The sequence below is a fragment of the Anolis carolinensis genome, chromosome 1, assembly GCF_035594765.1.
Source record: "Anolis carolinensis isolate JA03-04 chromosome 1, rAnoCar3.1.pri, whole genome shotgun sequence".
In the NCBI taxonomy this organism is placed as follows: Eukaryota; Metazoa; Chordata; class Lepidosauria; order Squamata; family Dactyloidae; genus Anolis; species Anolis carolinensis.
In genome coordinates this window covers 185,052,412-185,079,859 of record NC_085841.1, presented here as the reverse complement: position 1 = coordinate 185,079,859, position 27,448 = coordinate 185,052,412, and the positions used below count along the sequence as shown (strand labels likewise).

General features: G+C 41.7%; 1 protein-coding gene and 1 pseudogene across 2 annotated transcripts in view; both read right to left on the bottom strand.

Moving 5' to 3' along the window:
* LOC100554115 (ral guanine nucleotide dissociation stimulator-like 1) overlaps nucleotides 1–27,448 on the bottom strand; it is a 116,639-nt gene that overhangs the window by 20,023 nt on the left and 69,168 nt on the right. Inside the window, exon 1 of one of the 2 annotated variants that reach the window (XR_010000657.1) lies at nucleotides 4,195–4,422. The exons of the other annotated variant lie outside the window; for it this stretch is intronic. The gene's annotated coding sequence lies outside the window, so the exon portion shown is untranslated. Of the gene's footprint in view, nucleotides 1–4,194; nucleotides 4,423–27,448 lie in introns of those variants that run through there. 2 annotated transcript variants of the gene reach the window in all.
* Nucleotides 6,179–8,069, bottom strand: LOC100554304 (ral guanine nucleotide dissociation stimulator-like 1; annotated as a pseudogene).

Here is a 27,448-nt window from a genome sequence, read left to right as displayed (position 1 = left end):
CAATGTTTACTATGATCATAATGAGCCAGATGCCTCTGTATCAAGGGAGGATATCTTTGCGAGAGGATCTCCTGAAAGGAAATCTGAAACGACGCTCCTTCCTTCCTGACTCCTCGCAAGCTGTGACTGAGAGGTGAGCTTTTTGAGCAGCCATATGGTGAGAAACCTTGAATGGGCAGATCTAACAGGAGGTCAGGGCCAGAAGAGAAGGGGAATGGAAATGCGGGATGTGACCTGAAACCAGATCTCTGAGGAAGAAAATGAAAAGGATGGGGGGGATGTGAGATGAATTATTGGAGCCAACTTTTCTTTCATTCACAATTTTGTTCCATGCTTTCTGGCTCAGATAATCTGGAGATAGAGAGCAGGTGTCTTCTCTTCACATGCCCAAAGGAGTTCTTAGAACTGTTGCCCAAAATCTTCTGGGCTGCTGTACCTTTCTGCGTGACTACATATATGATAATAGTAGCTCTGGCACGGAAGATGTTACCCAATGAGCTTCAGTTGGAACATAGCTAAAGGTAAAGGTTTCCCCTGACGTTAAGTCCAGTCATGTCCGACTCTGGGGGTTGGTGCTCATCTCCATTTCTAAGCCGAAGAGCCGCCGTTGTCCATAGACACCTCCAAGGTAATGTGGCCAGCATGACTGCATGGAGCGTCGTTACCTTCCCGCCGGAGCAGTACCTATTAATCTACTCACATTGGCATGTTTTCGAACTGCTAGGTTGGCAGAAGCTGGAGCTAACAGCGGGTGCTCACTCTGCTCCCGGGATTTGAACCTGCGACCTTTCAGTCTGGAACATATTTATGTATAATAGTCTCTTTGGATTGTACATGTATTTATTAATTTTTAATTAATTAATACCTTTTTTCCAATGAGTTCAAGGAGGCTCTACTCCCATTCTCACAATAGTGCTGTGGCACAACACTATTGTAGCAAGTCTTGTTGGTATGGGGATACTAAGTCACTTTGTCTGTCTCCTGAGGAATCTGTATAACAACCAAGTAGCTACAGTCAGAACAGATCACGGAACAACAGACTGGTTCAGCCCTGGAGTACGGCAGGGCTGTATACTCTCACCCTCCCTATTCAACTTGTATGCAGAACACATCATGCAACGTGCAGGGCTTGATGAATCCAAGGCTAGAGTTGAAATTGCTGGAAGAAACATTAACAACTTTAGATATGCAGATGATACCACTTAGATGGCTGAAAGCGAGGAGGAACTGAGCAGCCTTATTACCAAGGTGAAAGAAAAACGTGCAAAAGCTGGGATGCAGTTAAACAAGATGATGGCAACCAGACTGATTGATAACTGGCAAACAGAGGGAGAAAACGTCAAGGCAGTGACAGACTGCAGCTACGAAATCAGAAGTAGTTTACTTCTTGGGAGGAGAGCAACGACCAATCTCTATAAAACAGTGAAGAGTAGAGACATCGCACTGGCAACGAAAGTCCGCAGAGTTACAGCAATGGTATTCCCGGTAGTAGTAACCTATGGATGCAAGAGCTGGTCCGTAAGGAAGGCTGAGCAAAGGAAGATAGACACTTTTGAACTGTGGTGTCGTAGGAAAATTCTGAGAGTACCTTGAACCGCAAGGAGATCCAACCAGTCCATAAAGGTAAAGGTAAAGGTTTCCCCTGACGTTAAGTCCAGTCGTGTCCGACTTTGGGGGTTGGTCTCATCTCCATTTCTAAGCCGAAGAGCCAGCATTGTCTGTAGACACCTCCAAGGTCATGTGGCCGGCATGACTGCATGGAACGCCGTTACCTTCCCGCCAGAGGAGTACCTATTGATCTACTCACATTTACATGTTTTCGAACTGCTAGATTAGCAGGAGCTGGAGCTAACAGCGGGCACTCACTCCGCTCCCCGGGTTTGAACTTCAGACCTGGTCATTCTAGTCCATACTCCAGGAAATAAAGTCCGACTGCTCATTGGAAAGAAGGATATTACAGGCAAAGGTGAAGTACTTTGGCCACATAATGAGGAGACAGGAAAGCTTGGGGAAGTTAATGCTGCTAGGGAAAATTGAAGGAAAAAGGAGAAGGGCTGACGAAGGGCAAGTTGGATGGATGGTATCCTTGAAGCGACTGGCTTGACCTTGAAGATGCTAGGAATGGCCACAGCCGACAGGGAGCTCTGGCCTGGGCTGGTCCATGAGGTCACGAAGAGTCGGAAGCAACTGAATAAATAAACAACAACACAACACCCATTTCTGCTATTGTAATTCGAGCCTGTTAGGCTGGATCTACACTGCCCTATATCCCAGGATCTGATCCCATATTATCTGCTTTGAACTGGATTAAATGAGTCTACACTGCCTTATTATCTCAGATAAACAGATAATCTGGGATCAGATCCTGGGATATAGGGCAGTGTCGATCCAGTTGTTCTTCAGATGGTGGCCAGCAGGGGATAAGGTGAAGTGGCTCATACCCACTTTTTCTCCAGTGAACTCAAGACGGTAGTCATGGCTTTCCTCACTCCCATTTTATAATCACATCACCCCTGTGAGGAAGCCCACGTTCAATGCTTGGCTCAAGATCACCCAGAGAGTTTCATGGTTCAGGTGTGATTTGACCCTGGATTTCCCAAGTCCCAGTGCTGCACTAAAACTATTGCATCCATAGAAGTGTGGGTGCTTTTTAACAACTGCTAGTTCATATCTAAAGCCAATGCTTAAAATTTGGCAGGTTTTTGCTTGGATCAGTATTGTTGCATATTTTTGCAGCAATGAAGGTCCTCTGTTGAAATGCATCCTGACAAGTGACAACTCACACTTTTCATGACATATATCTTGTTTGACCTTTAAAAGCCATGTGACACGTGCAATTTCAATTAATTCAGCTGATTCAGCATTGCTGTGAGGAAATCAGGAGGAAAGTAATGACGTATAATGTGAACTATGAGTCAGAACAGACGTCTCAAAAATCACAAATGTACACAATGACCAGAACTGGAGGATGACACATCTCCTATAACAGCAGGGGATTTGTATCTCCCCTAATCTCCTTTTTGGTTGTTAAAGATCAGAAGCCCTGATGTACCGTGTGTCATAGTATCCTAATATTCATTGTCTAGTTCCTTGCTTGGTAGGGTGGAAGACAGTAGGAGAAAGATGAAGACAACATAACATATTTTTTTTTCGTGTCAGGAGCAACCGGAGTTGCTTCTTGAGTGAGAGAATTGGCCGTCTGCAAGGACGTTGCCCAGGGGACGCCCGGATGTTTTGATGTTTTACCATCCTTGTGGGAGGCTTCTCTCGTGTCCCCTCATGGAGCTGGAGCTGATAGAGGGAGCTCATCCGCACTCTCCCCGGGTGGGATTCGAACCTGGCAGCTTTCAGGTCAGCAACCCAACCTTCAAGTCACAAGGCTTTTATCCCCTAGGCCACCGGGGGCTCCACAACATAACATAAAAGGTGGATAGACTGAATCAAGGAAAGCCTGGCCTGTTGGAAATAGTATAAGCGGCTTGCAGAAGGTTGCTAATTGTTTGTTATGTATATAATTGTGATTGCTTACTATATTGTATGTGTATATTGGTATGCAGTTTTTCCCTGAACTCTTATGTTAGAGGTTGTGGGAATACAAATCATGTGACTCAGTTTTTAGAATGTTCAAAGTGAGACTCCATTTTAGAATACGTTTGAATCAGAAGTCAGTTGGGAGTCGGTTAAGTCAGTTGAGATTTGAGTCAGTTTTGAGTTAGAACTCAGTTTAGTTGAGTCGGTTGACGTCAGAGCAGGAGTATTGTCAGTATGCTGCAGTGAGATGTTCAGTTGGCATATAAGTCTGTTTGCATCAGAAGTATAATCAGTATAATTCAGTTAATACGAAACCAGTATAATTTGGTTAACATGAAACCAATAAGAAATGTACCTGTATGTGTTGCAACCCTCAGTATAAACAGTCACTCACTACTCTCATCATCAGCCAGTCCAGGATCCAAGCCAATGCATATTCAAACAACAAAGGGACAATCCAAAAGTCATAGTCAATAGTCCATTCTAAAGGTCTTAATCAAAACATCCACGACTATGCATAATCCATAGCCAACATCTATACATGATAATGCACACGAAGTCATCTGACAGAGCTCCAAGATATAGCAAGTTCTAAACATTGCTCCCAGTAAAGACTAAATCCAAAGTGCCACTCTTTATGCTCCAAAGCACAAGTGCTCTCACCCGTTGGCCCTTCTCTGTACCAGCCGGGTGGATCTATGCAGCTGAATAGCATGAGTCCTCAGTTGCAGTCTTTCTGGGATACTTAACTCTGCCTCATGGCTCTCCTGATCCTGAGTTAACTCAGGACTCCCACTTGCCTGAGGCACTTGGTTCTGCTGAAGCTGTTGTTGTTCCCTGCTTTCTACTGACTCATCACACTAGATAAAACATCCACTTAAAATCCGGTTTCTGCCTCCTGCAGAATTCTGGGGTTTATAGTTTAGGGAGGAGCCTTTAACAGCCTCAGTAAACTACAAACCCCAGAATTCTGCAGGAGGCAGAAACCAGATTTTAAGTGGATTTCCCCCCTCTAGTGTGGTGAAGTAGAGCGAACCTGGCAGCCCTTCATCTTCTACTCTATTGCAGACCCTGACAGTATGCTAAATAATTAAGTAAATCAACTACGTTAAACTTTTAATGAAGACCACACCCTGGACTCTCCATAGATATATATATTTTTTCCTTTCCTTGCCTAGTTTATCCATGCCTCACAGCCTCTGAGGATGCCTATCATAGATGTGGGCGAAACGTCAGGAGAGAATACTTCTGGCCACACAGCCCAAAAGACATACAACAGCCCTGTGATCCCGGCCATGAAAGCCTTCGACAACACAATATACAGGGTGTTTGAAAAAGAACTCCCTATTCATCATTTAATTTAAATGGTGTTTAATTTCAAACACCCTGTATTTTATGGGAGAGTAGATGATGTTTTTGGCAAACTGAAATAACACTTCTAAAGATCTGCTATATATTTTGTGCATTTGCATATCTCTCGGTCCCGCCTCCTTTACAGGCACAACGGTTGGGAACGAGAGACAGGGCCTTCTCAGTGGTGGCCCCTCAGCTTTGAAACTCCTCAGTGACATTAGACCAGCCCCCTCCTTCCTAGCCTTCAGAAGAAAGGTAAATACTTGGCTGTGGGATCAGGCCTTCAGAGAATAGTGCATTGCAATTAACAGATCAGGAATAGATAGAACGACTATGGAATGGCTTGGACTATGATTATGGATGGTGTGATTTTAATATGACATGTTTTAATTTTAATCTAATTTAATTTTAACTTTGTGGAATTGTATGTGTTTTAAGGCATTGAATAATTGCCTCAATGTAGCTGCCTTCAAGGTAGAGAAAGGCGGAGTATAGAGTAAATAAATAATAAAAGACATTATAATAATTATAACAAAAAATGTTGATTTTATCCTACTTTTCTCCCAAAGGGGTTCATGTAAAAACAATACAAAACAACATACATATGTAAAACAAAACCTATTAAAACAATTTACAATAGAAATAGAAATTTTAAAACATTTATCCAATATAGTTATTATAGGCAACTCAACAGAAAGATGATAAACTTAGCACGACTCAATACAAGTTAGCTTTCCTGTAATTACAGCTAAGTATCTTCATCAAAGGCTTCTTCCACTCCATTATCAAGGGAATAAAAGTTCAAGCTTCTTCGTCATTTGCTCATCACATTGTCGAAAAGAAAGTAAAAGTAAAATTGCAGTCTGGCTCCTTGAATAGATACATAGAAGAGAGGACTTCTGCTAGAGTTGGTTGTATGACGATCTGTCCCTGCTGACAGATGCATCTGTAGTTCTGTCTGAAGGTTGCATGTCCCCTTTCAATAGATCTAGGAAGCATCACCAGTGGGGAAGCCCACCTTGCTTGAGGTCCTCTGTGGAGTGGCTACTCCAACAAGCTAGGACCCGATTGTCAACTCTCATCCAGAGGTCCTTTTCATCGGCTGCCCTACGACTGCTGAATGACGTGCCGGAAGAAATAATAATAAATAATTTTACAGTTTATTTCAATCCCGCCCCATCTTGGGGTGGCTTACAACATAAATAATATAACAAATGCAATACAATAAAATACATAAAATAGAATAAACCATTAATAACATATCCAATAAATACAAAACACAAAATATGGCACAATGAGGTAACAAAATGAATAATAAAATTATGAACATACAGTTGTCCTGTGCGGTAAAAGGGGCTTGCTACCCCCTTGAGGTAAATCCATATCCTAGGGATTGTCTAATCACTGTCAAAGTCCTGCTTAAATAACCAGCCTTGACCCAATGTCTGCAACGACATACCTTTACATCCCTGAAATAACAAGCTCAGTCCCTTCGCCATGCTCTTCCATGGTTTTACAGACATGGTCATTGTGTCAATCTCGCAAGCACGGGTATAGCTCTCTTCCTCGGTCAAAAATGGCAGTTTTTGAACCACCGGATGAATCTTCTGTCTGCTTTCATGCAATAGCTGTTACAGGAGGATTGCAAGAGCTTAATCTGAGCGATGACTTCAAACTCCCGCCTTCTCTTCTCAAAATTTATTAGTCCCCCCTCCACATAGTTCTGTAGAGCCCCATCGAGCATTGTCAGATCGGTCAAAAAGGTCCCAAGGTAAGGAACCGTGCCGTGCATTACGCCCATATCTTTTTGCAGCTGAAGTCGCTGCCGAGTTCTTTCCTGGTTTTCCTTTCCATTGCTGTCTAAATTTGCAAATTTTGATGTTCCTTCCCTCATAAGCAGCTCCCGGCTCATCAAATAGTTGTCACATTCTGAGAATATTTCTGACAGTTCTTCAAACATCAACATGCTGTCCTTTGCAACGCTGGCCCAACACTTTTTCAACCGATAGATGGAGTTGGATTGTAGTGCTGCAAGGAGGAAAAATTCTTGGCCCTCAAGGAGGAAAAATTCTTCAAGATTCTACATTCGTGTGCAATAGCGATCCACTTCTCTATGATCTTGGCTCGCTGCTGGGTGTCCAACTCCTTGTCATTCAAGATGGTTTGGATGACACACTGGGTCACTGCATTGAACTGTGCAATGGTGGCTCTGACGGTGAGGGCCAAATGGCTGTTTTCCTTCTTGTTCCTCTGAGACCAAATGCTGCCCAAGCAGTGATACGGCACCACTCTCTTAAACAGTTCAGCATCCATGTAGGTGAGCTGTTCTGCCACAAAGTCTTCAGCAAAAGAGGAGAAATCTTCTGAACCTTCAGTCTCCAGTTCTTCCTCACTGGCAAGGGTGTCGCAAACCGCACCATTCATGACTTCTTGTTTCTGAAATTTCTCCAACAGGTTTTGTGCCCTTCCTTCAAGTTCCGACCCTGGCATGACCCGTGTCAGATAAGCCAAGAGTTTCTGCAAACAAGGGTGATCGGGTGGCCCTCGGAAGTCTTCAGGGCACTGGACGAGCCACGCTTTTAAAACGGAGGCCATGGCTGTCCTGAGCCTGGTTTTGTTCTCAGAAGAGTTTTGGCTTCTATCTTCTTCACAGTTTGAGATCTCCAGGTTTCCATCTCTGTCAAGGATCAAATCCAGAACTTCTCTTATGGAGGCAAAGCCTCGGTATGTTGACAGAAATACGTTGATGTAGGTGAAGTCGTTGTCCGCAAAAGCTGTCAGTAGGTTCTCCACAAGCTTCTCCAGAGTCCCAGCCTTGATTGACCTTATCTTACACGTCTCACATCGGCTAACACTATGATCTGGGGGCAAGTGGTCCCTCTCAATCCCAAGCCATTTTGCCGCTTTACTAGTAGCTTGTTGAATCTGTACTCTTTTGATGGTGACATGATAGACTGCACCTTCTTCTACCTCTTCACCTCCATCCTCAATTAAGCTCTTTGAACGGATGTACATGTCCTCTAAGGACCTTTCTTCTTGGCTTGTGGGGACCGTTCTACACAGCACCTTATCCAAAAAGGTTTTAAAAGCCCCATTTCTGCCACTTGTCACCGAATGCCTTTTGGTACAGGCCTCCGCCATCATCCTCTCAGTGTGGATGCTGCCAACAACGTCCAGCTAGATAGACTAGACCGGCATAGAATGTCTTCCTGCTGTAGAATTGATGCTGTTTAACCGCCGCTTTAACTGCCATGATCCGGCAGTTAAAGAACTATAAAGCTGCTTATTATTATTATTATTATTATTATTATTATTATTATTATTATTATTATTATTTCCCTAATGTATACATTACCTATAGCTGTCAAACTTTTAAGGCACAATTAAAGATCCACCTCTTCCAGCAGACCTGCTTTGTCCATTCCGAACCATTACTTTTGGATTTGTATTCTATGCCCAATGCACTTTGATCTTTGTACCATGAGTTTTGGTGTGTGTATTTTATAGTGGTATGGTTTGATATATGTATTTTATTGTATGTATTTTATGTTTTGATAGTGTTGTACCCTGCCTTGAGTTGTGAAGAAAGGCGGGTTGTTGTTGTTATTTTATTATTATTATTATTAGTAGCAGTAGACCCATTAAATCAGGAGTAAGGAACTATTAGAGATTTAGGGGCCATGTTGACCCCCTGCAGGACCTTGAAGTGTCATCTGTACCCTGTACGTAAAAAAAATCACCCCAAATACTCAGCAACATCCCCTGTGCAATGTAGAAGCAATTTCACTATGTTTTTTGGGCTTTCTTGGGTTCTTTCAGGCCCATAGGAGGCCTTTTCTTCAACATGAAATATGCAGCAGAAGTCAGCAATTGGATTTCAGCTAATGGTAAACCTACATTAGCACAGCCTTTAATTACTGTCAGTAATTATGCCATGGAGGTAGCGTACCTGGATTTCAGTAAGGCCATCGACAAAGTCCCCCACAACCTTCTGGCAAACAAACTAGTAAAATGTGGGCTAGACAAAACTACAGTTAGGTGGATCTGTAATTGGCTAAGCGAACAAACCCAAAGGGTGCTCACCAATGCGTCGCCTTCATCTTGGAAAGAAGTCACGAGTGGAGTGCCGCAGGGTTCTGTCCTGGGCCCGGTTCTGTTCAACATCTTTATTAACGACTTAGACGAAGGGTTAGAAGGCACGATCATCAAGTTTGCAGATGACACCAAACTGGGAGGGATAGCCAACACTCCAGAAGAAAGGAGCAGAATTCAAAACGATCTTGACAGACTAGAGAGATAGGTCGAAACTAACAAAATGAAGTTCAACAGGGATAAATGCAAGATACTTCACTTCGGCAGAAAAAATGGAATGCAAAGATACAGAATGGGGGACACCTGGCTAGACAGCAGTACATGTGAAAAAGATCTTGGAGTCCTTGTGGACAACAAGTTAAACATGAGCCAGCAATGCGATGCGGCTGCTAAAAAAGCCAACGGGATTCTGGCCTGCATCAATAGGGGTATAGCGTCTAGATCCAGGGAAGTCATGCTCCCCCTCTATTCTGCCTTAGTCAGACCACACCTGGAATAGTGTCCAATTCTGGGCACCACAGTTGAAGGGAGATGTTGACAAGCTGGAAAGCGTCCAGAGGAGGGCGACTAAAATGATCAAAGGTCTGGAGAACAAGCCCTATGAGGAGTGGCTTAAAGAACTGGGCATGTTTAGCCTGCAGAAGAGAAGGCTGAGAGGAGACATGATAGCCATGTACAAATACGTGAAGGGAAGTCATAGGGAGGAGGGAGCGAGCTTGTTTTCTGCTGCCCTGCAGACTAGGACACAGAACAATGGCTTCAAACTACAGGAAAGGAGATTCCACCTGAACATTAGGAAGAACTTCCTCACTGTGAGGGCTGTTCGGCAGTGGAACTCTCTCCCCCGGACTGTGGTGGAGGCTCCTTCTTTGGAGGCTTTTAAGCAGAGGCTGGATGGCCATCTGTCGGGGGTGCTTTGAATGCGATTTCCTGCTTCTTGGCAGGGGGTTGGACTGGATGGCCCATGAGGTCTCTTCCAACTCTACTATTCTATGATTCTATGATTCCAGTGCTTGGTATCTATTTTGAATATAAATATAAGAGTGACTTGGGCTTCTTTTAAAAACTTGTTAAATAGACCATTTGTATTTTTTGTTACGGTGACTTGAATGTGTTTTATCCTTCATGAGAATAAGGTGCTCTGTTGCTTTCCTGAACACAGTGAACCACTTCTTATGGAGAGGATGGTGAGAAGGAATTGAAGGCAAGCGACATAGATTTTTCTGAAAGTTTCACTGTCACTCAAGGACAGAATGAGCAAGTGTGGGAGAGAAAATGAGGGGGAGGAAGAGGGATGGAGATACCGGAAAAGGAGGAGAAGAGGGAGAAATGACAAGAGGGACAGAGCGAGCTAATAAATAAAACAAGACCTTGGTGGAAAGAGACGGTTTGTCAGAATACAAACATTTCCTCTTTCTTTTTATCTCTAAGGTAGAGTGAGGAGCTTATTAAAGAAAAGTATACATTCCATCCTGGGCAGCCATCCCTACAGGCGGGTAGGATGCTGAGTCCAATCCTCTTTCGCATGGCACAGCAGCCAGCGTGCTATACATATATAGTGGCTTCTCCACTGGAGGTGAGCATAACGTGCCAAATAATGAAAAAGGAAAAAAGGAAATCTGTTGTGGTCATTAGAGTTTCTTATCTCAGCTGATCTGGTGCCACATGTGATATGAGGGCTAGATAAGAAATAAAGAAAACCCTTGCTCTGATTAAGTCTGAACTGCAGAGAAAGTGGCTTCCGCTGAATTATTTCTACTTTTTGATTAGGAGGAAATTATGCTTGGCTAGGGCTAAGAAATAAAGAAAATCTTATTAAGAGGGGAAATACATGGATTGAGAGGTTGCATTAGGAATGTGTAGTTCAAAAAAAAAAAAAAAGGAATGTGTAGCTCATTTCTATGTCCTTGGACATCATCCTTCTCCAGTGCATAGGGCCCCTTCCACACAGCTGAATAAAATCCCACATCTGCTTTGAACTGGAATATATTGGCAGTGTGGACTCAGATAACCCAGTTCAAAGCAGATATTATGGGATTTTTTGCCTTGATATTCTGGGATATAGGGCTGTGTGGAAGGGCCCTAGGACTGCTAGGAGGTGCAATAGCATTTCAATGCCTTTTCATGGAAAAATTCACTTTAAGATAAGAGCAATTTGAGTTAAGAGCTCAGTCACAGAATGAATTAAACTCTTAAAGTATCACTGTAATTCTTTAAATGAGAAAATCTAAGGATTCACAGGGAGTAAGTTGTAATTGTTCTTTTTACGGGTAAAGTCATTTTATACACGCTTAGGGTCCTTTCACTGTACACAATTATTGTATAGTACAGTAGAGTCTCGCTTGTCTAACCTTCACTTATCCAACGTTCTGTATTATCCAATGCAGTGTGCCTCCCACCCGGATCCACAGTTGTTTCTCTAGACAGCAACGCGCAGCAGGCCAACACGCCCAACAACAACACAAGTGCAGCCACGCTCCTAAACAAGTAGCAGACTTGTTGTAAAAGATGATGTTTTGGTGCTTAATTTGTCAAATCATAACGTAATTTGGCGTTTAACAGGCTTTCCCTTAATCCCTCCTTATTATTCAACATTTTCGCTTATCCAATGTTCTGCTGGCACGTTTATGTTGGATAAGCGAGACTCTACTGTACTATTATTCCACTATAATGTCCATTGTGGCATCATATGGGATCCTAGGTCCCTTCCACACAGCTGAATAAAATCCCACATTTTCTGCTTCGAACTGGAATATATGGTAGACTAGTGTGGACTCAGATAACCCAGTTCAAAGCAGATATTGTGGGCTATATGGCTGTATGGAAAGGCCCCTAGAGTTTGTAGCGGTATGAGCCATTATTATTAGAGCTTCCTAACTGAGAATTCTAAATATCCCAGATATCCCTCTCAGGCAGCAAAAGGTAAATATCTCACACAATTACAAGTCCTACATGCCCATAGCACTGAGCCATAGCTGTTAATGTGGTGTCAGACTGCTACCATCCTACAGTGTGAATACAGCCATAGTTCTCCAACTGTAGTGTGAAAGGGCCCTCGGGTATGCTAATTACAGTGGATTACAGTTGTTTGTATTAGGTACAATAATGCCATCTGATAACACTGTCTATAATCACGTAAAATGAGCCATGGCTAGCACTATAGTTTTTGTTACTGCTTTGGCAGGACAACCTTGCAGTTAACAAATTGAGCTATAGGTAAAATTATCAGCCTGCAAAGAGATACAGCCACGGAGGAAGCTTTAGCTTTTGTATTTTGTCCACCACACTCTTGTTTATAATAATTTGGAACAGGAAAGGGATGGAGTCTAGTATGTGGAGCAGAGAGCTGGCCTTGGATCAAAATGCCTTAGGTTTTAGATCTTACTCAGAAATGAAAACCCATAAATGATCTCATGGTAGTCACATATTCATTTAATACATCTATCTTCCCATCAAGAAATGTTGTCAGGTCAGGTCAGGTTATGGAGGAAAGAGCAAAACAGATTTTAAAACATGTTGTCTACAGTAATTTTAAAAAGGAATAATTCTTACCCTTAAGTTGAGGGCAAAATAAAACAATTAATAGCTCATTAAAAAGAGAGGGAATGCAATGGTTATTCAAACCACAAGTTTGTTTGAAAGGTTGAATACAAAGGTCACCATTTGGCCCCCAAAATACCATAATGAAGGTGTCAGCCATGCCACATACCTACCTAAAACTGTGCTGGAGTTGGGAGTGTCACTCCCAAGAAAGTGGTTTCTTTGCCAACACCTCATTTCCTTTGACAGGAGCCGTGGTGGTGCTACAGGTAAACCCTTGTGCCAGCTGAACTGCTGACATGAAGGTTGGGTTGCTAACCTAAAGGTTGCCGGTTTGAATCTGCAAACAGGGTGAGCTCCCATCTGTCAGCTCTAGCTTGTGGTCACATGAGAGAAGCTTCGCAGCAGGATAGTAACACATCCGGGTGTGCCCCAGGCAATGTCTCTGTAGACGGCCAATTCTCTCACACCAGAAGTGACTCGCAGTATGTTCTCAAGTCGCTTCTAACACGATAAAAAATTTCCTTTGACACTTGATAATCTGCTGCCACATTCACAGACATCTTTATTCCCCCTTTTCTTTGACTTTTCCATTTTCCCTTCTCCCACTCCTTTGAGGTCTCACCTTGGAAGAATGTGACAAAAGACCAATTATAGCTAACAAGGTGCAACACAAGTTACTTCTCACGGGGTAATCTACTTTGTAGGATGAAGATAAAATAGAATAATCTCAGAAGAATGCCACTCTGACCTTCTGGGAGGAAGAATGAAGTACAAATGACACTAATCAACATAGTATAATGCTTTTGTTTGACTAGGGTTTTTTTCCTCTTGGGAGGGGTGTTTGTAAGAATTTGGCTATCAGGATTTTGATTAATGAATCTCTATTGAGGAACTATAGTGAGAAAAGCCAGTCCAAGACTGATGTGGGAGGTTTGGGAATTGGGGAAAGTTTGCAGACTAAGTTTGAATTGCAGATTAATTCAACCAGAGAAGTCAGCCATAGCAGAGCACTTGATGAACCAACCTGGACACAGCATATTATTTGAGAACACAGAAATGCTGGACCACTCTAAGAACCACTATGCCAGACTACACAGAGAAGCCATTGAAATCCACAAGAATGTGGACAATTTCAACAGAAAGGAGGAAACCATGAAAATGAACAAAATCTGGCCACTGGTATTTTAAAAAAACTCTAAAATCAGGACAATAAATAAAAAGCAACACTCAAAAAACAGGGGAATTCCAGACAGGAAACAATCAGGGCCAGTTAACACCTCCCAACAAAAAATTCTTCCAGGCAGGAAACATCCAGGCTTTGAATCTGCAAGGCCATTAAATGCTAATCAAGGTGATTAATTACAACATTCACACTTGCCTTCAGTAGACAAGAGTTCTTTCTCCCACCTTGGATATTTCACAGATATATAAATCCCTCTTGCCTAGTTTCCAACAGAACTCACAACCTCTGAGGATGCCTGCCATAGATGTGGGCAAAACGTCAGGAGATAATGCTTCTGGAAAATGGCCATACAGCCTGGAAAACTCACAGCAACCCAGTTTATCAAAACTTATACTACAGTAGAGTCTCACTTATCCACTCACTTATCCAACATTCTGGATTATCCAACGCATTTGTGTAGTCAATGTTTCCAATACATCGTGATATTTTGGTGTTAAATTTGTAAATACAGTAATTACTACATAGCATTACTGCATATTGAACTACTTTTTCTGTCAAATTTTTGTATAACATGATGTTTGGGTGCTTAATTTGTAAAATCATAACCTAATTTGATGTTTAATAGGCTTTTCCTTAATCCCTCCTTATTATCCAACATATTCACTTATCCAACATTCTGCCGGCCCGTTTATGTTGGATAAGTGAGACTCTACTGTAGTTGTTTCAAATCAAGACTGTTGATTAGACATGTTTGTTCAGAGGGGAGGCTGACTGGTAAGGCATTGGCCTGCATTGCATATTATTGAAACATGTTACTTTATCAAGGAAAATCGGAAGAAGAGACACAATATTAGCCTTCAGTCTGAAACGACTAAACAAAGTCTGCACAATTTGAAGCAAAAACAAGGAAAATTCACAACTTATGAGGGTTGTTGACTGAGACTGTGATGAACAGTCTATATATTTGCGTATAGAGATTCCTACTAAATTATTTTAATGTGCTTTACATTTGTTTCACACCTTTACACTTTCTTCGCTGCATTGTTTTCCTGGTTTTTGCTCTCTCCATTTTATAGCAGCCCCATACAATTCACTTCAGTGAACTTCCTGGCAGGGATTTGAAGCAGAACAAAAATAAGGAGAAGGGACGCAAAGGTCAAAGTGCCTTGGGAGCAGATTGAGCTTTGACCCTGATGGAAGATTTCTGAAATAACTTTGTATTCCACAGCAACACTCCTCTGTGTGTGTGTGCCCGCGTTTAAGTCCCTGTTGACTTATGGTGACTTGATAAAACTGATAGGGTTTCTTAGGCAAGAAAGATGCAGAGTCACTTTTGCCAGTTCTTTCTTAGTCAGAAATATAGCCATGGGATTCAGTGTCCATTGGCAGTCTCCCATCCAAGTACTCCCAAACTAACTGCATTTTTCTTGAAATATAATGTATTGATTTTGCAAGTGTGTTTTTTTCTTCATGTAACCACAGGCTGGGGGCATTGGCATCCTTTTTTGGTAATAGCTAAAATGTGAAGCAGTGTCACCAAAACATGAATTCAATAAAATTGTTAATAAAACACTGCTAATACATTAACTGCTCTAGAAATTAGTAGCTCCCAATGTGTTTGCAAAACATTTCTCAAGGGAAACATTTTACTGTGAAAATAAAATATATCCTCTCTGTCTTTTTAAAAAATCTCTTTGAATGTTAATATTTAATTATTAATCTTTTTATTTGGATAGATACAATACGCCAGAACTTGGAAACATTCTTTTTTAGACTACAGCTCTCATATCTGGCCAGCAAATTCCATTACACGTGGAAAATTTAGCGTCCTAGGACGTTGCCTCCACAGTTGACTTACTGTGATGCTCTAGGCTGCGTGAGCACTGGAAACCAGACACTAAAGCCAATAAACAATCTAATATCTTTATTAAAGAATTGAAGGAATAAAACAAAAATAAGCAGAATATATAGTCCAACAATAGACCTTCTGGGAAAGGTTGAATATAGTCCAGTAATATAAAGTCCAATGTCCAGTATTAGAGTTCAAAGATGATAATCCAGTAAATCGAAACACACTCAAACTTCCAAGCAGTTTGAGTGGGGAATAATCCAGGTCTTTTACAAGAGTCTCAAGAAGCCAGTCCAAGGCAAGGAGTTCAAGGCAAGGCAAGGGAACAAGACAAGACAAGACTGGAAGTAGTGGATCCAAACGTGGTCCAAACTTGGCTAGAAGGCGAGGCGCTGCGCCCAGTCTACTCGAGAGTAGAGCGCCACAAGGACTAGAAGCGACATTAATGCTCCAACTGACACGTTGACACCGCGCTGGCTGGCCAGCATGCAGAACTTTTAAGGGACTTCAAATCTCCCTTCAAAACAGGTGTCCAACACTTTTCCCAGGGGAAAAACTGGCTAGAGACAACATCTTCACCAGATGCAAGCCTCCCTGGAAACTCTCAAGGGAAACGGGTTAATCAGCATTCTCTCTGGCAGCTAATCTCGCGCTTCTCCTCAAGCTGGCCTTCTCCGAGCGACTTTATTCCCAAAACAGCCTCCTTTGAAAAGGAGGGGAACCGCTGGGAACAGACTCGGCTTCAAGGGCTTTTTTTAATGAGCTCTGGGCTTGAATTGTCAACAGGGAGCATCTGGAAGGAAGCGGACTCTTGCTGAGTCAGCAAAAATCCTATATCCTCATCGCTCTGGTCCGCAACGAGTACAGGGTCATGACCCGAAGGTCTCTGTGACATCACACTTACTGAGCCCCACACGGCTCATCACACGATGTAGCCTTACTTCCAATGGGGCTCTATGGCTCAACTTGGGGAAGCATCATTCTAGGAAGCTGCCCTGCCAACACGATAACCTCCCCATTCACTTCCTCATGTGTGATTGCCCTGTTGCCCTCCAATTCACCACAGAGGCTGGCAAATCGGAACACAGGATCTCATCAATGTGATGAGGTCATTGAAAAACATTAGACAAAGTTATAGTCAGTTGCCCTTTTAATAAAAACCTTATTAACTAATTGATTGCATTTATGTTCTGGTAATCCTGCCATGATTTTCTTCACACACACCAGCAGTTTCAGATAGAAAATTTAGCATAGTGATTAGACAGGGAGGGCAGGAAATCAGGATTAAAATGTATGGTTATGTTAGGGATTCCTCTTCTTCAGAAGAGGAAGGGGAGCAGGAAAGTGTTCATGAATCTGAGGGGGAGTTGGAATCTGAGGAGGAGATTTTGCATGTACCCACGTTTCAGGAGAGGCGAAAGAAAACAGAGCAGAGATGTCGTTCAGCTAGAATAGCTGCCAGAAATGCAGCTGAGTAACTGGGAACTGCTCTAGCAGCTGTGAGGGAACTCGGGGCTATAAAGCAGAAGCAGGTGCAGTCAGCTTTTGTTTTGCTGGTAACAAATTGACTCTAATGCCTAAGTCTTCGCTCCCCTTGTGCCTGCTTCAAGTCTGCATCTGGAAAACTGCTCCTAAGAATTTATTGCTGTTTCTTTGTCTGAAGTAAGACTGCTACTTGGTTTGTGAATTTATAAGAGACTTAAGAACTGTGCTTGCCCTAAGACTACTTTGCTTTCTTTTGCATTATACCACTGAGTGTGCTGTTCCTTATGTTTAGCTGAAGTAAAGCAGTTTTCATTTACTTACCACATTGTTTTAAGACTGTTCTTGAAAGACAAAACAGGACAGGTTAGAGTTATAGAATAAGGACCTCATCACATGAGACTTCAGCTCCGTCCTAGGACACGTCCAGGATGAAGCCCACTGGAGCTCATCACATGATATAGGGTTACTTTCTGCGGGGCTCTGTCCTGGTAGGGTCCTAGGACAGAGCCCCTAAGAACACGGGTGGCTACATGTGTTATCATTAAGGAGGTCAGGGATAGCACAGGGGTGATGGGGGCGGCGGCGATTTGGGCAATGCAAGGCACAGGACGATAGCTTCACCTGTTGCCCTCCAGATTTACCCCACTGCCCATGGATGCCCCCACTGCCCTTGGGCTTGAGGATCTCAATGTAATGAGATCCTAAGTGAGTTAAAATCAAGATTCAAGTTCCACTTAAGGTTCATTGACCTCAGCGCAGTCACTTTCTGTACTTGACTTAACCCATAAGCTTGTTGTAAGGAGGAAGAGGGGACACAGTGAATAACATACACTATTTGATTTCATAAGAGGAAATGGGGGGTATACATTTCACTAATACTTACAATTAAAATATTTTGGACTATAGCTTCCAGTAACCATCCTAGATGGGAATAAAGGGGAATGGAGGTTTTTTCATGTCAGAGCGACTTGAGAAACTGCAAGTCACTTCTGGTGTGAGAGAATTGGCCGTCTGCAAGGATGTTGCCCAGGGGACGCCAGGATGTTTTTACCATCCTTGTGGGAGGCTTCTCTCAAATGCCATGGTACTGTGGAAACTGGTAGCTGATGAAAAAATCAAACCATAAATCTTACAAAGGGAAAAATGAACATGAAAATATGTACACACTTCTGAAATGGCACAGCCACTCATTCCAGCTTTTTCAGAGAAACTCCTGTTTGTTTAATGGTTATGGAAATAGAAGGCCTTTTGCTTGCCAGGTTATCTTCTGGGCAAATTGATGAAGATGCCACCTGCATTTGGAGGCTGGGGCCAGAGTTGCTTGAAGTCATTCTCCACCAGTAAGGATGCAAAAGGATGCAATTTAAAATAAAATCTGCACTTTTTGTGTGCTTATGTGTGTATTCTTGGTCTATCAGAGAAATGTATTTATCCTGGCACAGAGCCTGACTTGTATTCCTCACCACTGCCTCATCTTGTGGAGATAACAAATAATTATCTTAATTAAGTTTGGCAGCAAAAGAAATTGCAGGGGTTAAAGATGTGCAGCAATCCCTAAAGCCTGTTTTTCTAGGTGCTGCTTGCTAGTCAATTTTCTTTTTGTATTTTAATCACCCGCACTAGGGGTTGGAGGCTTTTGGATTTGGTCCGGCAGTGTTTGCTAAGGTAAAATCTCAAGGCAAACATTGTCTTTTATCAGACTTTAGCTTCCCGGCTTACAGCAGGGGCTCAGTTTGAAAAGTCCTTGACTCACAATGACTGGGCAGCATCCTTTGGAATGAATGTGTTTGCCAGCAAGGCTGGATAACAATGGAACTTTGGGTTAAATAATTACTATGCTCTTAATTGCATTATCGATTTAAATAGCCTTAAGAATGTTTTCACTGTCACAAACCCCATAAAGTTCAAGAGATAAATCTGATATTTATCAATTTGTTACATTTCTCTCCCATTTTTTCATTTTGTGAGCTCAATGGCCTTCATGCAGCCTTACACTCTAATCACAGATGTTTTTCCTATATAGGCAGTCCCCAAGTTACAAATATCAGACTTACAATTGACTCATAATTAAAAGCGGGACTGAGACAACAGGAAGTGAGAGAAATCTACCTCTAAGAAGGGAAGTTTGTCAGAAATATTAAACATTAACTTGGTATTTTTAATTACAAAAATGTGAGACAAACACTGAAAGGGTTAAATAAGCTAGCGTTGCCCTAAGGAGAGTTAGTGGGCCAAAGCTAGTGCCGTCCTGAGGAGTACGAGAAAGTCTCAGCGTGAGGAGGCCTGGTGTGAGAAGCTTCAGTGAAGGCCTCGTATGGAAAGCTACTGTGTGAAGCTCCTGTGTAAGTTCGGTGTGGGAGGAGGCTCTGTGAGAGAGAAGCTGTTTATTTCCATGAGAAAGAAGCCCAGCGTGGAAGCAAAGACGGAAGTATAAAGAACTTTATTTGTGTTATGGAAACCTTGTTTTTGTAAATAATGCAACCATATTATTTTGCTACAAAGAAAAGCCTCCTAAGGAAGAGATAACATTGGTCTGTGTGTTTTTGTTCTTTTTATCACTTTTGGCTACTGGTGCTGGGTCACACTGGGTTACTTTGCCATATGTTTATGAGGAGGGTCTTTTGTTAATAAGACCGCTTGCCCAACATAATCCACTTATTATAGGGGAAATTTGCTGGTATTATCAATGATTTTTACTGCTCTAGTAGAGGTGCTGGGTTGTAATAAAATATGATATACAGTAGAGTCTCACTTATCCAACGTAAACGGGCCGGCTGAATGTTGGATAAGCGAATATGTTGGATAATAAGGAGAGATTAAGGAAAAGCCTATTAAACATCAAATTAGGTTATGATTTTACAAATTAAGCACCAAAACATCAGGTTATAGAACAAATTTGACAGAAAAAGTAGTTCAATACGCAGTAATGCTATGTAGTAATTACTGTATTTACGAATTTAGCACCAAAATATCACGATGTATTGAAAACATTGACTACAAAAATGCGTTGGATAATCCAGAACATTGGATAAGCGAGTGTTGGATAAGTGAGACTCTACTGTAGTTTAAAACATTTATTCTAGGAGTTATAGTGCAAAAAGCAATAGTTGTAGATACAACCCTGTTTATATTGTAAACCACACATATACCACATGTATTGGTCATGGCTTCACCCCAAAGAATCATGAAAGTGCAGTTAGGAATATCCACAATAAAAGCACTGCTCCCAGGCATTCTGCGGTCTTTTCTACACTGGCAGATAATAAAGGTTATCAAAGCAAAACATCCAAATTATCTGCTTGGAACTGGATTATTTTAGTCTACACTGCCATATAATCAATTTCAAACCAGATAATGTGGGATTTTATACAGCTGTGTAGAAGGGGCCTGGGAAATCCTTGGCTTTCAAAGTGTGTCAAATCCTTGGCTTTCAAAGCCTGGGCTTTCAAAGTGGGAATATTATGGTATTCAAAGTGGGAATATTATGGTAGTTGTGCCCCAGAGTCGGACACGATTGGACTTGATGTCAGGGGGAAACCTTTACCTTTACCTTACTGCAACTACCAGTATCCCTTGGCATTGCTTATGGGGACTAGGACATATGAGAAGGTATTTGCCAAGAGCTTATTATATATGATCATCATGAGGACAATTTGGCTTTCAGAAAAGGGATGATACGCCTCGTTGTGCTGACAGCAGATATACAAATTCTTCTTGTATTTGGGTTATTACTGGTCCCCATCACCACAGTGATTTCTAAATGAATATGAGGCCCCTTCTACACTGCCATATAATCCAGATGATCAAAGCAGATAATCTACATTATCGGCTTTGAGCTGGATTGTATGAGTCTACACTGCCATATGATCCAGTTCAAAGCAGATACCTGGATTTTATATGGAAGTGTAGAACAGGCCTGAGTCAGTTGTTCTCTGCTTCAAAGGGCTGTTGTAAATTTAGATAGGTGAACTGAACATTTGACCAAAAGGTTAGTGATTTTTATAAAGTGAAAATTTATTATTAACATAATAACTAGATCATCAACAAAGAGCAATTACCATCATTGTAGTCATCTTAAAATAAAGGATGTTAATTGAATAATATATGAACAAAATGATACTGTTATTAAATAAAAATGTATGATTATTCAGTGCTTTCCTTGCACCTCAACTAAGCATTATAGTGAAAGAATGTATCTCCCAAGTTTAATTACCATTAATGTCCCAGTGACAGCTCCAGCATAAAAGACTCTTTAGTGTCATCTGTATTAGTAACGGGTTTATACTAGGAGTCTTGGCATGCTATACTGTAGCCCTAAACCCTTGTGCTGACTGAACTGCTGACCTGAAGGTTGGGTTGCTGACCTGAAGGTTGGTGGTTTGAACCCGCGAGACGGGATGAGCTCCCATCTGTCAGCTCTAGCTTGCGAGGACATGAGAAAAGCCTCACAGCAGGATGGTAACACATCTGGGCGTCCCCTGGGCAACGCAATTTGCCACCAGAAGGTTTTTAGCCTTCTTGCCAAATGCATTGGGCCATGGCAGTAAAAGTGGTGTCAAACTACATTAACACTATAGTGGAGATGAATCTTTGGGCAATACTGTTACTCCAGCAACAATCAGACGTTACTGTAATGAGAGTACATGGATTTGGTTTAAGGAAATGCTTCTCTGGGTAAATTAATAAAGTTGTTTTGTCCTTTTGATGCTCTTTCTAGAACTTTAGACAATAAACAACAACAAACAAACAAACACAACAACAGCAGCAGTAGTAGGAATAATACATTACTATAGAAATATGTTTTAATATGTATCTTTTCTAGAACTACATTTTAATACATGTGTTTATAGAATTTTTGCAATGTTTGTGTGTTTTGACTATGTTGTCGCCCGCCTCAAGCCACAAGGGAGAGGCGGATAAAAAATAAAATTATTAGTATTATTATTACAGTAGAGTCTCACTTATCCAAGCCTCGCTTATCCAAGCCTCTGGATAATCCAAGCCATTTTTGCAGTCAATGTTTTTAATATATCGTAATATTTTGGTGCTAAATTAGTAAATACAGTAATTAAAACATAACATTATTGCGTATTGAACTACTTCTTCTGTCAAATTTGTTATATAACATGATGTTTTGGTGCTTAATTTGTAAAATCATAACCTAATTTGATGTTTAATAGGCTTTTCCTTAATCCCTCCTTATTATCCAAGATATTTGCTTATCCAAGCTTCTGCCGGCCCGTTTAGCTTGGATAAGTGAGACTCTACTGTATTATTATTATTATTTGAAACACAACAAGATGAGTCCACAGCAGACACTCTGCTGGCTGTTGTATTGGATCACACGTCAGACACTTCCCAAGTGTCTAGGACTGTGTGATGTATCAGTGAATATTATTATTATTATTATTATTATTATTATTATTATTATTATTATTATTATTATTATTATAAATGCATAAAATCAGTGTTTGCTGGAAATGTGGCAATAACAGCTACAAGTTTCACAGAAGCTTTACTAGAGTTATTGAGGGAGATCCGTGAGTACAGAGCAGTGGCAGAGCTATGTATTAATTTTTTTAATGCAGTGTATTGCATTTAAACATTAAGCCCAAAGTACAATATGAATATAACGTATTTGGGATACAAATCAGGACGTCGTCAGCAACATCTCTTAAAGCCTTTCTGCAGACTATGCAAAAGAGATTAAATACAAAATACAATGTGAAGAATTATATTTTATAAAATGAAGTCATTCAGGGACTTATTTTATATTTATACTCTGAAGGGGAAAGGGGGGAATGTGCTAAATATTCCACTCCATCCTTGATGAGAGTTTACCATCATTGTTCCTCTTGTCATTTCTGCATATTGTTCTGCTTGTGATTTTTCCCCTCCAACTTTTATTTCTCCAGGGAGAGAGGCCAATGTGTATTCTCATCAAAACAAAGAACCTCTTTTTGTCATAACCAAGGAAGAAGAAATCTATATCGGATGCCATGATGGGAACAGGACACCACCCAGCCCCTGGCCGCCTTCCCAACAGCTGGCTGGCTGTTACACCTGAAGAAGTAATTAGAAAGAGAGGTCAGAACACTAATTTGCTACATGGGAGCCGTCCAGGAGAAGGTAGCCCCGTCACAAAAGGGAAGAATAGACCCCTTAATCCAAGCAAAGGGGAACTGTCCACAATTTTTCACCCCATTTGCTGGCAGCTCAGGGCTGACCTTTAACCTGTTCCCACCAGCCTCTTAAAAGAAGCGACAAGATGCAGATCAGGAGAAAGAGAAGAACACTGTCAGTATACAAAATGCTGGGCGCCCTTGTCCTGACAAAAGTGGCAATTATTCCGATTCCTAAGCGTTATGTTGCTTTTGTTCGCTTTTGAAGAAGCAACACATTGTGTAGGCTCTACAACCCAGTGTACCTGGGTTGTTGCTATTATTATTATTATTATTATTATTATTATTATTATTATTATTTTATTATTATTATTATTATGACACAGTCTGCATTTTGGGTCATTAGCTGATTTTTCGATCTTGGCCTTAATTGCATTTGTTCTGATGGCTTGCTCCTGGGCTGCAAGGATCAGGCCTTCTGTCTCCTTCTTCAGGGTCCTATTTGTGAGCCATAGCCAGGTACAATTATTATTATTATTATTTTATTATGACACAGCAAACAAGATAGATATGCTGGATTTCGTTTCACAAAACCACAAGTCGAACACTTCCCAAGTGTCTAGGGCTGTGTGATGTATTTTCGGATGATGCGTGCAGATCCCAGTAGGGTGGCCTTTTGCAGTTGGCAGATCGTGATTTTGTCAATGTCTATTTTTTCCAAATGCTGGCTGAGATCTTTTGGCACGACACCCAGTGTGCCCATCACCACCGGAACCACCTGCACTGGTTTCTGCCAGAGTCTTTGAAGTTCAGTCTTGAGGTCCTGATAGCGGCTGAGTTTTTCCTGTTGTTTTTCGTCAATGCGACTGTCACCTGGGATGGCAACATCAATGATCCAAACCTTTTTCCTTTCCACAACGGTGATGTCTGGTGTGTTGTGTTCCAGAATTTTGTCAGTCTGGATTCGGAAGTCCCACAGTATCTTTGCGTGTTCATTTTCCAATACTTTTGCAGGTTTGTGATCCCACCAGTTCTTGGCTCCTGGCAGGTGGTACTTGAGGCATAAGTTCCAATGAATCATTTGGGCCACATAGTTGTGCCTCTGTTTGTAGTCTGTCTGTGCAATTTTCTTACAACAGCTGAGGATATGATCAATGGTTTCATCAGTTTCCTTGCACAGTCTGCATTTTGGGTCATCAGCTGATTTTTCGATCTTGGCCTTAATTGCATTTGTTCTGATGGCTTGTTCCTGGGCTGCAAGGATCAGGCCTTCTGTCTCCTTCTTCAGGGTCCCATTCATGAGCCATAGCCAGGTCTTCTCCTTATCAGCTTTTCCTTCAATTTTGTCAAGGAACTTTCCATGCAGTGTTTAGTTGTGCCAGCTGTCAGCTTTAGTTTGTAGTGCAGTTTTCTTGTACTGATTCTTTGTCTGCTGTGTTTTGAGGAGTTTCTGATTTTTGACTTCAATCAAAGCAGGTTCTTCACTTTGCTTTACACAACAAGATTAGTACACAGCAAACAAGATCACTCTGCTGGCTTTTGTATTGGATCGCACGTCGGACACTTTATATTCTAGATTATCAAAACAAGATAATCCACATTATCTGCTTTGAACTGGATTATTTGAGTCTACACTGCCATATAATGCATTTTAAAGCAGATAATGTGGATTTCATATGGCAGTGTAGAAGGGGACAAAGTCTCACTAAACTAAAAATTTCATGAATCTATACGAAGCCACGGCAATTAAAGTGGTCTCAAACCACATTAATTCTATAGCGTACAGTGTAGATACACCTTCCGTAAAACAAATAAGTAAAAATAGTTAAAAATAATTCCAACACTTGGGTTTGCAGAAATAAAAATCAAAGTAGGATTCGAATGGGAAGGTCTTTGACTTTTGATTGTCACAATCATGATGCTATTTTCGTAAATACTAATCAATTCACAACACAACTATATTTATGTTAAGCATGAACAAAACCCATTTCATGCCCTGGCTATTACTGTGAGATCATGAGATTGCAGCACGAATTCTTCTTTATAAAAAAATAAAAATAAAAAAACAGTCACATTAAGTTTTGTATGGCTAATTGCATGTGAATGTCTTTTGGAAGGACAGTCCTCCAAGTTGCTCTTTAAATAGTGTCTGATTTGTTATGCTTGGTAATAATCTGCCTTCCAATGGCTTCCTTTACTAGTTAAAACAGGTCTTGATGGAGACCCTTGTAATTATTTGGAATATTTTAGATTGCCAAAGGGCAGGTATTATTAGTATTCCTGGATTTGGTTGGCATGGCATTTCTCCCAATCTAGAGTCTTATTCTGAGAGTAATGCTATCAGGAGCGATAAATGGCAGTTAATTGGCAGGAAACGGCTTGACCTAGGTTCTTTCAGCCGGGGAGAGTTTCTTTCAATTGGCACCACAAATATTCTCCATGTGACAGCGTTGGAGGGGGCTAGATGAATTCCAGAGATTTTTCTCCCTTCCAAAACAGCCAGCTCTCCCTTCGTCACAAGGATCTAGAGGCCAGCCATTTTCAAAGGGGTCTTTGTTTATAGCATGGTGTTTGATTCAGAAACAAGTTTCATTAGACTCTTGGGTTACAATTTCCTGATTCATTGAGTCAAGAGCAGATACTTTCTTTCTCTCTGTAGCTGCGAAGCCCTATTCCTTTTCAGATAGAAACAAACATATTGTATGTTGAAGCTGATGATATGGAATTCATCAGACGGGTGGGACGAAAGCGGGAGAAAGTGGAGGGAATCGTCTTTCCCCGTCACTTACCGTTTCCCCCCCCCCCCCCCGTCTTCTGCAATGGCCAGCCATCCTGTGAGGATTTGTAAAAGGACACCATGATGTAATGGGTTGACAGGAAAGGCATGTGTCGACAGCTAATTGGCTGAACCAGCCAGGCGCCAGAATTCTGATTGGCTGCTGTCTCTAGCTTGCTGCTGAGACAAACGGTTTTAACTGCCACTTTCACCTTGGAGACAGAAGAGAGCGCTGACTGGAAATAGTCAGAAAGGAAATAGCTACCAACTCTCTGAAGCCTAATCATTTATAAGGCAAATGAGGCAAAGCTTTCTATTTGTTTGTATCTACAACCTCTAACACATCCTACATCCTTTCTGTGCCTTTCCCCGTCTGCTCCCTACTTTCACCAGTTTGGAGTTGCGTAATACCTGGCTCCTGAAAATGGTCTTTGGGCTCTGTTTCCATGCGCTTAGGAAACGGAGTCCCACTAGAAGTGCCTTTACATCATGTGATGGCATCCGTGGGACTCCCATGTGGCTCTGTTATCTAAGTGGAAACAGAGTCCGTAAACCATCCAGTGATGTCCTCTCTCAATAGTGAGGAAGAGACAGTGGCCTCAGGTGGCAGATGCTCAGGGTGGGAGCATAATGGTGGTGGTCCTTCTCCTGCCTTTCCTGTTTAAGCCCCACACTCACACAAACAGCCCTCTGCCCATGGATACAATGGAGGATGCAATCCTGTGAAATGGGAAAATGTCTATGGACCTTTCCACACAGCTGAACAAAATCCCACATTTTCTGCTTTGAACTGGAATATATGGCAGTGTGGACTCAGATAACCCAGTTCAAAACAGACATTGTGGGATTTTCCGCCTTAATGTTCTGGGTTATATGACTGTGTGGAAGGGCCCTTTGAGTGGCCCAGAGTGCCAATAAAGAAGGCCTTTTATAAGACTCAGCTGATGACTTCCAATGCCAAGCTCAGAAAAGAAGCCTCAAGAAAACAATGTAGAATGAGTGCTGGGTGTTTTTTTTTTTGGGGGGGGGGGTGTCCAAAAAGCATTCAAAAATAGCAAAGCAGCAACAACAGCAGTAGCAGCAGTCCAACAGAAAAGAAGCTACTATTGAAGAAATGTCAAACTCATTTCCATCCAGGTTCACATCAGCCTTATGGTTGCCTTCAAAGGGCTGTTGCATCCATGGATGGAGAATCTATGGATACAAAGAGCCAACTATATATATCTTATATATATATAAAAGACTTTTGGCATCACGGTGATGCACAAAACAACAAAACCCCAAACTCCCCAAACTCCAAAATTGGCAGCACAATCCATCATCCCCTCGTCAAGTATGATACAACACAATTACACTAAAAACACAATCATAACACCAACAAAAGGCCAAAAACCGCAACAGGTGATGTGTGCATGTGCAAACAAAATCCTCTGAACCTTCGCCGCGTGCCCACATACACAGAACTGTAACCCCCTCGCCGACATGGACTCAAACCTCCCAGGCACCTCTGCTAC